Source organism: Jatropha curcas, unplaced genomic scaffold (assembly GCF_041381405.1).
Source record: "Jatropha curcas cultivar XTBG-Jc1 unplaced genomic scaffold, XTBG_Jcur_1.0 HiC_scaffold_775_pilon, whole genome shotgun sequence".
Taxonomy (NCBI): domain Eukaryota; kingdom Viridiplantae; phylum Streptophyta; class Magnoliopsida; order Malpighiales; family Euphorbiaceae; genus Jatropha; species Jatropha curcas.
This window is the reverse complement of record NW_028322539.1, coordinates 32,663-43,957: the sequence shown is the minus strand read 5'-3', so window position 1 is coordinate 43,957 and position 11,295 is coordinate 32,663. Positions and strand designations below refer to the sequence as shown.

General features: G+C 29.8%; 1 pseudogene across 1 annotated transcript; it reads left to right on the top strand.

Annotated features, from left to right (window-relative positions):
* Positions 1-4,181: 4,181 nt before the first annotated feature.
* On the top strand, positions 4,182-9,912 carry LOC149491715 (PH, RCC1 and FYVE domains-containing protein 1-like; annotated as a pseudogene). Its single transcript, XR_016319301.1, has 9 exons — positions 4,182-4,269; positions 4,841-4,937; positions 5,363-5,442; positions 5,544-5,630; positions 5,752-5,946; positions 6,201-8,210; positions 8,846-8,985; positions 9,060-9,447; positions 9,673-9,912. The product of XR_016319301.1 is annotated as a PH, RCC1 and FYVE domains-containing protein 1-like (transcript).
* Positions 9,913-11,295: the final 1,383 nt, after the last annotated feature.

The following is an 11,295-nucleotide window of genomic DNA, read 5'->3' as shown; positions in this document are numbered from 1 at the left end:
CTTTGTCTACCTTCATAGGTCTGTTTGGCTCGAATTTGAATTAATCGGTTAGTGAATTTTAGATATTAAATGGTTAAAACAAAAATAATATAATAATAATACATGCCTTCAAATTCTAAAGAATAATACAAACACACGAAGCTACTGGACAAATACCGTGGAAAAGCAAACTACAAATACTCTGACGAAGTATTTAAAAAACAAACTACAATATTCAGATATGTTCCGATTCTTGGAAGGGAGAAACAGATCTTGACCTTGTCGCTTTATTATGGCCATCTGTAGAGTTTAAGCCTCTTCTCATTTTAGCCACATTTTTATTTTTAAATATAAATAACAATTTCCAAAATTTTTTAACTTTTGTAAACATAGCCTTATATTTAAACTTCGATTTTTCAAATAATTGCTATTTGGATATGAATAATAGTTACTATTTAAACTTGTTTTATTTTATAAAAATTCTTTATCATGACAAGATTCCAAAAAAGATATAGCAAATTTATATATTAATGCAAATTAATTTTAAAATACTAAAAATTATGGTTATGAAAAATTTCAAATGAATGAATTAAAAATTTTATAATTGGACAAGTGTCAATATATTTAAAAGATCATATGAATGTCCTTTTCTTTTTTGAAATGTTATGGAAGTCCTTCTTAATGTGGAAAATAGTTGAAAAAATAATAATAATCTTATAATAAAAATAAATTAAATGTAATACATAAGTTTTCAATTTATTAAGGAAATATAGTAGAAATTTATCAATTGCCAAAAAAGAAAAAAAAATTATATGCACTACAAACAATCACGTGACTGAGCTTCAATTTCAGTATGGAATCAGGTCCATGTGGATTCAATTTGGTCTAACTTTTATAAAAACCGAATAAAATTGAGACCGCTAAAGAATCGGTTCTTTGAAAATCGGTTGTTAGAGAAGCTGTTGTCGGAATAACTGGGAATAGAATATCCTAGGAATGAATCCAATGCTGTTTTTAAAATCAAACTATATATAAATAAACATTAAACCTCTGTTACATAATACTTGTCAAATTTCATGTTCATTGGAAAATCATTAATTTACTTAATTTATAATAAATTATTGATTAAATTGACTATATTATCCTTAATTTAACATTAATTTTCTAAGAAATTATCAAATTAAAGTAATAATTATTGGTCATATACAAAAGGTAAACATAAAAAAAATAATACTCCTTGAAACCACAAATATGACAAGTATTTTAGAATAAACTATTTGGTTTATTTTCATTGGTTGGGCTTCTAAGAGCATTCACAAAAAAAAAAAAAAAATTTATGAAATAATAAAATAAAAAATAACAAATTTTCTCAAAGTAAGGATTATAGATATATGGCTCTTATAAATTACTACTTCTATTCCATAATACTTGCCACATTTAAAATTTCACGTCCCTTGAGAAAATAATTAAATTTATCTAAATTACAATAAATTATTGAGTATGTTGACTATATTATCCTTAATTTAATACTAATTCTCTAAGAAAATCATTAAATTAATACTAATTCTCTAAGAAAATCATTAAATTGAAGTAATAATTATTAGTCATATACAAAGGATAAATATGAAAAAAAATATTATTACTCCTTAAAACTACAGATGTGACAATTATTTGGAACAAACTATTTTTTCAAATGTGACAAGTATCATGGAATGAAGATAGTAATATAATAATCTATTTTAGAGCATCATTTATAATTTTGGTTTTTTTTTTTTACTTTTATTAAAATTTATAAGCATATAATTAATTTATGATTATTTTTCTTTTAATGTTTTTCAAAAAAATAAAATTTTTTCCATGTATTAAATAGTTTGCTAATATAACGTGTTATAATATCATAATTTTATTGTTTGATAGTATAAGATAATAAAATTCATTTGTTACTTACATCAAACATTTTTATCTCTCTCTATTGTTAATAAAAGGACAGAAGTGGAAAGAGAAGAAGGTGAAAAGAATTTGAAGAGCCAATAGCAAAGTTAATTGGTTATTAGGTGGCTTAATTGTTGAACCAAAATTATTCAATGCACATAAATACTTCTTCCGTTATATAAAAATTTCCATTTTAGGTGCTCTTTTATATATAAAATTTTGTCTAATTCAGTAACTCTGAGAACAATGCTAATGTGAAAAATTTATATGCTAATGTGAAAAGTCTATATTATTCTTGTTTTAATCATTTGTGAAGCTTTTAGTGTGAGAGATTCTCAAGATAGTGACAAACAAATTTATTCACATTAAATGAACATTTAATGTGAATAAATTTTGGAGAATGGATTTTTTTACATCAATCTCCATTGTAAAACAAATGTGCTCATATAGGTTATATGAGCACTAATTAAAATGGAGTTTGAATGGAAAGAGAACACAAAATTTCAAGTTGACCACATTGAAAAAAATTCTTACGGATTGTGCCGAATATTTAAAAAATTGCGCAATATTTAAAATATATTTTTAATAATTAAAGGCAGTTGAAAAATTAAATGAACAAAGATTTTCATATTTTCATACAACTTTCTCAATAAATGACAAAAAATGAATTTCTTTCCGCAGTTCGAACGTAAATTTCATTTTTGCAATTGTTTGTATTCCCTTCATTCCAACAAAACATTTAAACCTCATTAAAACTTGAAACATAATTTAAGGCAAGTATTAATATTAGAGGAGGAATAAATGATATATTAAGGGTAAATTAAAAAAAAATAAATAAAAAATAATTGGTTAAACTACTTTCTTAATCTTGATGAAAAATTAGTTGTTCTTATTTAAAATAATGGAGTAACGATATAAGGAATTTCAACTGCATTCAACAATTAATGCATCCACCTCTACTCCTCTAATTATGCTTTATATTCCTTAATCAATGCTAATTAAAATTTCAATTATCCAAAATTAATGGACTATTCCCTTGTTGTTTTTTTTATTTTTTTTCTCTTTTCTAACTAACCACTAGCAGTATCATTACTGTAACTGATAAAAAAACAAGTAAAGAAAACAATAAGAGACAAAGGAAAGGACAAAAATCTGACTGACGACTATTTGGTTTTGATCCACAAATCGAATCGAACCATTTTAATCCAGAAATTTAGCTTGATTGTTTGGAAATTTGGTTGGGTTGGATTTCTAAAATTCTTAATTTTCACTTATTTTGGTTTAGATGGGATTCAACTAAATTGAACCGGAAAATTCTATTACTTTATTTTGGTTATTTTGATTCTATTATCTCAACTCGTTTCAGGTCAAAAATAATTTTTTAGCTAAATTAAAAAAAAAATAATAAACCAGATTTGGTTCGATAATATAGAAATATGATTAGTTTGGTTTTTGATAAAAAATTTAATTATTTTAATTTTAATTTTTTTAACCTAAATCAAATCGAACAAAAAATTTAATACTTGAATGTCTATTTTTTAAAATGTAATACCCTCTTCTATCTATATTTGTTTGAACTTATGATTTTATTTCCTTTTTTAGAAGATAATAATAATCTTTATAATTTCATACGTTACCCATATTTGATCTGCATCTGAATAAAGAAATATACTATTATTAGTATTAATTAAATTTAAATATGTACCTCAATCTTAAACATTATTTGTTTACTAAAAAAATTTCTGAAATTAAAAAATTCTTTTAAGAAAATACCTCAAACAAAATTATGAAAAGAAAAGAATACATTAAAAAAAAAATAAAACCTCTCGTGTTCTTGTGTACACGTGCACATGGGTTTAGTTTGCTTATTAAACCTCTTTTATGTCTGTCCCTGTCCTCTAATTTCTCTGTGTACACGACTTACAAGGTGAGCGAAAACAGTAATGGAAGAAGAAACAGATTCATAAGAAAGAGAGAAGAGAACCCAAGAAGAGGAAATCATTAAATAGAGTAAACCAAAAAAAAAAAAAAAAAATACAATAAAAGAAAAGGAAACCCCTTTATATTTTATTGCATATAGCAGTACTTGTTATTGCAGAAGTACTCTGCAGCAGAGCAGAGAAGCCATTCTTGTTTTAGTTTCAATTCTCTCGCTCTTTCTCCCGTCGTACAAATTCTTGTGTAACAGTTACTTGAGGTTCCCTTTTAGGATACCACCCTCCTCTCATTCTGCTTTCTTTGTCTCCTCAGTCTTCACTCAAATATCTCTCTCTCCCTCTCTGCAATGTTTCTTGCTTGAAGCCAAAAATGGTTGAAGAATCTTTACAAGTAGTGCCCTTCGACAGAACTATTGAACAGGTCTCTCTCCGTCTGCGCATATATTTCTCTTGCATTTTTGTTCTGTTTTCTCTTGAAGTGTTTTCTTGTTTGTTTATTCGTTTTCATTTTTCTGGGTTATCAATGTACTTCTTGTTAGTGTAAATTGAGTGATCAATCACTTTCTTATACTTTAACTTTTTTAAAATAGAAATTCTAAGTGAACTTTGCTTTGTTGGGTTTTATTTATTCTGATGAAAAGTAAGTAACTTTTTCAAGATCATTTTTAGTTTGTTGTTTTATGTTCTTCTTTCTTTTAATGAATAAATTTAAACACTGACATTGTGTTTTCTAATAGGATCCTCTTAGTGTTTCTTATTTTCTATTTGAGATGCTTCTTATAATTCAGTTTTTTGTTAATGTAATATAATTTTCATGTTTTCTTTTATATTGGATTTCTTTCTAAGTTCAGAGTTTCAGTTGTCACTTTGATTTAGTTCTTGGTCAGTAAAGTTTTCTTTTTTCCTTTCTTCTATATTTGTCATTTATTTATTCATTTCATTATATGGTTTTCATGGGAGACTTGCTAAATTTATGTTTAATGGCTTTGCAGGCAATTTTGGCTTTGAAGAAAGGTGCCTACCTTTTGAAGTATGGAAGAAGAGGGAAGCCCAAATTCTGTCCTTTTAGGCTGTCTACGGTAGCTAAATTTAAATTCAAAAAATAGACAAAATAAAGAAAACAATTTATGATAACATATGTGAGAAATTAATTACAGGCTTCTGTTCATCTTCTTTAGCTTTCATTATTGTCTTAAGTGGTCCATGCTTAGTATGCTTCTCTGAAAAAACTTCTGATATCTCCTGGAAATTAACTGGGTCTGAATTTACATTTTTGGAGCTAATAATTAGTCCTATGGACATAATTATTTGATTACTGCTGTTGAATTTTGTGCCCTTTAATGTATAAAGATTGATTTGACTGTAGTTATTGCAACTTTTGTTCCAAATTTCAGGTTGAACATGAAAGTAGATTGTCTTAATTGAGTGTCAATTGCCGTTTTTTTGATTTCTTTTTGCTGTTTTGTTATCAAAAAGGAAATGTTTAATTTGATTTTATTTTTCAGGATGAGAAAATTTGATATGGTATTCTGGACAGCAGGAAAAGCAATTGAAATTAAGCTCAGTTATGAAGATTAGTACTGGCCAGAAGACTGTACGTAAACTAAGGATCTTTTTTAGTATTAAATTAAATTTTTAATGCTTTTTTTTATTGATTTTGTTAATGACTTGAAATGTCAATTCCACTTGTCACAGATAAATTTTCGAAGGCAACCTCAACCAGATAAGGAGCATCAGTCATTTTCACTAATTTATGCTAACGGTGAACGCTCACTGGATTTGGTAACTTATATTGAATGTTTTTTTTGTGCACATTTGAGCAATCTTGCATGTATATAACCTTTCATTTTTCATTTCTTCATCAAAGATTAATGTGTTTTTTTTTGTTATCTTATTAACATAGATATGCAAGGACAAAGCGCAGGCTGATTCTTGGTTTATAGGCTTAAAAGCTGTGGTATCAAGGTCTCACCATTCTCGGCCTTTTACCGGTCTCAGGAACCACAGAGCAGCACAAAGTTGTGTCAACAGTCCAGCTGGTTATATAAGAAGAAAGCATAATTTGGGAATTCTGGAGGATCCCACTGATTTTTCTCAGGTTTTAAATATCTTACTTTTGTAGATCCTTAATAGAGATAAAATATTTAATATCAGTTTATGCAATTTTTTAAGCGGTGGACTATTGTTTGACTTAGATAAATGCTTTTCCTTTTTGTTTAGTGTTGAGTCATAAATGCTTCATCAACCACCTTATTTATGTTTTTATTTTTCACTGCCGCTGATGTTTTTACAAGTTACTTATTATGAAATAGTTTGATTTTTTTTTTTTTTTTTTTGTTTAATATCTTGAAGGTGCGCAGCTTATGTGGAAGTCCTACTCAGTCACTTTCCAAGAGGTGCTTTTCTGATTCTTCTGATAGCTTTTGTTTCTCAGAATCAAGTCTTCCACCGGTGCAGAATGCGGTGGATGTGTTAGTTCCAAAGTCACCATACATTGGACCAAATCTCAAGAAATGTGGAAAAGATATGTCCCATAGGTTTGTTGCTCCAACTTATGGATCTCCACAGATAGAAAATAATGACATCCTAAGGGATATTCTGATCTGGGGGGAAGGTGTGGAAGGAGGAAACATAGGAGGGATGGTTCAGCGGCTCAGTAACCAGAGTGGGACGCAAGTTGATGCATTAATGCCAAAATTATTGGAATCTACTGTGATGCTTGATGTTCGAAATATATCCTTAGGAAGGAAACATGCTGCATTAATCACCAAAAGAGGTGAAGTGTTCTGCTGGGGTGAAGGAAGTGGTGGAAAGCTTGGACATAAAGTTAACATGGATGTGAGCTATCCAAGAGTTGTTGAATCTTTGGAAGGTGTTTATATAAAATCTGTAGCCTGTGGTGAATATCAATCATGTGCTATTACACATTCTGGGGAACTATATACATGGGGTGACAACACATATGGTGCTAATTTAGTTGATGAAGGGACAACCAGAAGCCAGTGGTTACCATATAAAGTTTCGGGTCCTCTTGATGGTAAACTATATTGAAAGCTGCTTGTGGGGAATGGCACGTAGCAACTATATCTTCCTCTGGGCAGTTGTTTACGTATGGAGATGGAACTTTTGGTGCTCTTGGGCATGGGAATCTTCAAAGTGTTTATCAGCCTAAAGAAGTTGAATCTCTAAAAGGCTTATGGGTAAAATCTGTTGCTTGCGGGTCATGGCATACTGCTGCTATTGTGGATATTAGTGCTGATCGCTTCAAGTTTAATGCTGTTGCTGGGAAACTATTTACATGGGGAGATGGTGATAAAGGAAGACTTGGGCATGTTGATAAAAAAAGACTTGTACCAACATGTGTTGGACAACTTTTGGAGTATGATTTTGTTCAAGTTTCTTGTGGAAGAATGCTCACTGTTGCACTTACTAATACTGGTAACGTCTACACTATTGGAAGCTCAGTGCACGGCCAGTTAGGGAATCCACAGACGAAGGATAAATCAATCACTGTAGTTGAAGGTAAGCTAAGAGGAGAATTCGTTAAGGAGATATCATCAGGATCATATCATGTTGCTGCCTTGACAGCTGAGGGAAATGTATATACTTGGGGGAAAGGTGCAAATGGACAGTTAGGATTAGGAAATGTCGAAGATAGGAACTTGCCAACTTTAGTTGAGGCTTTGAGAGAAAGGAAAGTTGAAAGTGTAGCCTGTGGATCAAATTTAACTGCTGTAATTTGTTTGCACAAGTCCATTACTGTTACTGATCAATCAGCTTGTAGTGGTTGTAGAATGCCTTTTGGACTTACTAGGAAGAAACATAACTGTTATAACTGTGGTCTTCTTTTCTGCCATACATGTAGTAGCAAGAAAGTTATAAATGCATCTTTGGCTCCAAATAAAAGTAAACCTTCTCGCGTCTGCGATTCTTGTTTAACCATCTGCAGAAGGCTACACTTTCTGGTAGAATACTGAAGCAGGAAAATTGCAGTCCAAAACAGCATTTAGCTGCATATAATATATTATCTGATGAGAAAGAGGGTTGCGGAGAAGCAACTACGCCGGGAAGTCATCAACAGTCAGCCAGCCAATCATATAATCTTGATAGCCAAGCTGGTCAGGCGAAGACTCCTAAAAACCATGGGGAAAAGCTGCATCATTTAGAAACTGTATCCCCTTCAGTTCCATTGCCAAGATGGGGGCAAGTTTCATGCCCTATTGTCTTTGAGTCATACCATAGCAACAAATCTTTCCCTCTGGTAGATTCAAGATCTATTGTTTTCAGTAGTGTAAGTATGGATGAAGAAATGCTTGAGGCAAACAAGAAGCTTGCTGAAGAAGTGATAGACTAGGAGCAGAGGTAATAACTTCTTATGGTTTAGCTTCAAAATTCAGGTTACTTTCGCTGATGAATTGTTCTGCTTTCATTGTGCTGCTATTGTCTCTTCTTCGTTGGGCACAAACAACTTTAGGGATATCCTTGATGATTGGTTAACTTAAAGAATAAAGTAAGACCATAATATAATTTGATTCTGAGTTAAGTGGTCACTGTTGCAATTTATCCCCAAAATGTCTAACCAACTTCTGTTGGCAAAGGAAAAAAATTCATTTTCGACTACTATTTTCTGTTGTCAAATACTCAAAACTTTGCCATTCTTCTGAGTAGATGTTTTTGAAATTGTCTTAAGTTATTTGTCCAGATTACATGGTATTTACTAAATATGGAAAATTTTCGGCTGTTGCTTTCATCTAAAATCATGCTGTCTGTAGAGCTTTATGTTTGTCTGTCTATGTTCCGGCCTCTCTTGATATGCTTATTTTTCTTCCATGGAAAAACTGGGTTTGATATTGTACTATTGCTCGTAATGTTTCTCTTTAGCATTCTCAGCTTCAATATTCTTTTACTATTATTTTAGTTGTCTTGTATGTTTCAAGTTTATTCTGTAAAAAAATGCTTATACTCGGAAGATTTCCTTTTTATTTGATGTAGGTTAGGAGCCTCGAGATGCAGTCTAAAATCCGAAGCCAGAAGATTCAAGAATGCCAAGAAACTATAGAGAAAACTTGGTCAATAGCCAGAGAGGAAGCAGCCAAGCGCAAAGCAGCTAATGATTATAAAAGCTTTGGCATTACGGGTAATGAAATTCGGCTATGTTGTATAGCTTTGACAGTCTTGAACTAAGCACTAATTGATAATTAATGTTTGCAGCTTCATGCAATGTCGGACAAAATATCTACTGGAACAGAAGCAAAAGGTGGAAATGATCTGAATAGTTCTCCGAACACGCCTGCATGCACTAATAGTCCTACTCTAGCGAGTCCCGGCTTGCATTTGCTTCATTACATTTGCCTCCTGAAGTTAAAGTACCAAAGGCCAGACAAATAGATAGTTTATCAAGTTCTCCAATTGTATTCTCTAATACGTTAAAATCTATGGACATTGCCAAATCAGAGGATGATTCTCATGTCAAAAACCGACTCTAGGCAAAATGGAACTAGAGGGTCGAGGTGAATGGGTTGAACAATATGAACCTGGTGTATATAACATTTACGATTCTGCCAGGTGGCCAAAAGGGATTAAAGCGAGTCCGATTCAGGTAATTCTGTTATTAATATTAACTTTCTTCTATGTTTCCATTGGTTTGACATGAAAATCTTTAGACCTTTGTTTGGTATAAATGAACTCTATTGAATTTTATGGAATGCTTAAAAAGATTATCAGTTGTAGATAAATTTTGTACTTCAAATTCATTTATATAAAAGGAGGGGTTAGGCCAAAACAATATTAGCTAATAATTCTTATATTTCATGGTGTTTTGCAGCCGAAAAAAATTTGCAGAGAGAGAAGCGGAGCTGTGGTGGGAGGAGAATCAAGTTACAGTATACCAGAAATATGGCATTGAAGGATATGTAAACTCGAACCATAGTCAGAAAATGATCTAACTTTTTTTGAGTTACCCTATATGGTATTCAAATTGGTTCTTACTTGCAGGAAAAATGGAAATCTTCATTGTCCTTGAAAAGCTCTATGCTTGTTCATAAAGTTGGTCTCAATTGCCTAAGGCACGTGCATATAGTTTTATTATCAATAAAAAAAAAAAAAAAAAAAGTCCTCTCTGATTCTCCCATTTTTGTATGGATGTTCTTATAAGGTTACAGAATTGTCAAAAAAACAAAAAAAAAAAAAAAAAAAAAAAAAAAAAAAAAAAAAAAAAAAAAAAAGAAGAAGAAGAGAATTTGTGTTGGTAACTTTCAAATCTTTTTCCATTAATTAGTAGTATGGATTGATGGAATGTAAAATTCATGGATTTAACAAGAACCATGAAATGTGAATCCATAATGCAATTCGACATTTTATTTTTGGTCATAAAATACAATGTATGGATATTACTGGAATTAAATATATATATATATCTATATATAACTTTTGATATGGAATTTTCACGTTCCTATAAACTAATAGAATTGAGGCAATGATATATTTTATCAATTTCATGAATTCTGGCTTTTTTCACAATCAATGAAGAAATTTAATAAATTCGTAGAAAGTATAAATTAAATCGCTCAAATTCCGTCGCTCAGAAATTTGGGCTTTTGAATATTGACAGGAGGCCCAAAGGCCCAAGAAATAATAAAATTTCAATATTTTAGGACCCAAATATATTATTTATTATTATTTTTTTTAAGAATGATTTTAAGATTCGATATTTTTTCATGGTTCGAATTATTTAGATCTAAGCTTTACAAGTTTTTAGAGCAAATTTCAAGGTCCGTAATAGCTAAGAATTAGCATTCGATATTTGCTCTAAGTTACTTGTAAGCTTAGATCTAAATAATTATTTAACACAATCAGATTTCAATTTTTATGCGTACTTTATTCATGATTCATTAGTAATAATAAATAATTATTTATTTATAATATTTGTAATAAAATTATTTTCGAATACATATAAAAACAATATAATTTTTTAATCAATTTCTTATTTGTTTAATATATAAAAATATTATCCGAAATAATAAAAAATAATAAAAAAATATTAGTAATAAATCAAATCATTAATAATCTTAGGATTAAGTACAATTAGTATTCACTTTCCTAGTGTTTTTTCTCCAATAAAGTAGAAATTTGAGATTAATATAGAAAAGGCAAAGAACATCATCTAGACGTTATAAAGTTTTCTTTTATTAAATTTTTAAAAATATTTAAAGAAACTATCAAACATTTAGATTATTGAGCTAATAGCTTAGTTCATATATTTTCCAATTTGAGATTCTTCCAATTCCATTCTAAAAAATATTTTAGAATTTAAAACATTGCGTTCCATTCTATTTTTTTTAATGGAAAATTTTATTCCATTAATATTCAGTTTAAAATTTTAGAATTCAAATTTTTTACCTTTAAAAATTTTCAAACTCATTGATTAGTCATTTTATTTATTTAAACG